Here is a 1,705-nt window from a genome sequence, read left to right as displayed (position 1 = left end):
GATGCTTGGTGTTTCTTTAATAATGATGTTGATGGTGGATTAGTAGCACTAGATGGCAGTGTTAAGCTGTGCCTGACAGTCTTTGAAAAGCTGAAGTACAGGCTGGGGGTGTAATATAGGCACCAAAAATTCATAATTCACACATTTTTCACATGACTACATTCTAACTCTTCATCCCTAAAAACAGGGCTTCCCAAACTGTTGCCTCTTGCGGTCCCCCGACATACCTGGCAGCCACAAAAGCTCAAGGCCCACAGAAAGATGTAAGCGACCCAATATAAAAAAAAACCCCACTAAACTAAATACTATATAATAATTACATGATAATAACTATATAATAATTACATCTATTCTGCTTGTAATCAAGAAAAAATAAACAAGAAAATTAGCATAAACTCTTGTTGAATCCATTTATAGACAACCCAAAAGGACCATATTTACCATTTGTCAATTTGTTGGACAGTGGGACAGTGTGCATCCAGGGAGCAGGGAGGGTAAAGAGCCTTGCTCAAGGGCCCAAAAGTGGCAGCTTTTCAAACCCGGGTATGAAACCCACAATCCAGTCATCTATAGCCTTTACATTGATACACTGATAATATCAACCTCCAAAAAGCTTGAGTAGTTTAATTTTTGCTAATAATCCAAATAATCCAGAAAATCTGTCATATTTAATATGAGGTTTATAGAAAGGATTCCGACAGCTAGTGTCTGCTACTGGAAAGGGCTTTACAATTTAATTAGCTGCTTTTGTTTCTGTTCCTTTAAGACCGAAATATGTAAATGCTGCTCTGTCGCTGTTCTGATTGGCTGACTCAAGAAAAATCATCTAAATCTGGTTGGCCCGTCATGGACTATCTGTAGTCCAGAAAAGAGACGTTGAGACGATTTGGCTTTGTTTAGTCCGTCTGATCTGGTCCAATGGTCCAAATGTAGCCCAAAGTGGACATCTTTTTCTGACCACATATAGCCCTGATATAGCCATGAAATTAATTAGATACATTTATAATAATTGCGTACAAACCCAAAATAGTCTTGAACATAATCACTGCTATTCAAAAACTACATATTTTGACATCTTGAAAAAGAACGAGCTTATGAAACCACTGTTTTTATGGTGAAGGACCGTTACCCAATAAAGCATGCTTAACGTAGACGTAGGGGGACGTCTTTTTCTAGACGTCTTTTTCTGGACGTTTTTTTCTGGACGTTTTCTCAACGACCTTAAAAAGTCAGCTTTTCATCAATCACTTTTTAACCATTTGCGTATTACACACTAATACTATCAGCTATATACCATATACTCATGTTAGTAGTGCGGGTATAGCAGGTTAGTACTCACAATATTAACGTAACACATTTTGTACTAACAGGAAGTGATGAAGCGTTGCTATGCCAACATACGTCAATGAAAGTTCTTCTGCTGCCATTGCTGCTGTATTTGCATCGTTACCAGCCATTTAAAGAAAAAAAACCTGTTCCAGACGTGAGAAGGTCCTCCCTTTCTATTTCGCATTGCATTATGGGATAGTAGTGTCCATCGTAACCACGCTCAGTTTGTATACTGGATATTTGGATATGGATATTTGAGTATACTCTTGAGAATACTCCTGCATTCCTCATACTCAAAAACTAGTTAGCATTAGCTAACTCGTACGCAATTGGGACGCACCCTTGATAACGTCCGTGTGATTGGGTGGCGCTAATC

This window comes from Salminus brasiliensis, chromosome 8 (assembly GCF_030463535.1).
Source record: "Salminus brasiliensis chromosome 8, fSalBra1.hap2, whole genome shotgun sequence".
Lineage (NCBI taxonomy): Eukaryota > Metazoa > Chordata > Actinopteri > Characiformes > Bryconidae > Salminus > Salminus brasiliensis.
This window is presented reverse-complemented; position numbering follows the sequence as displayed.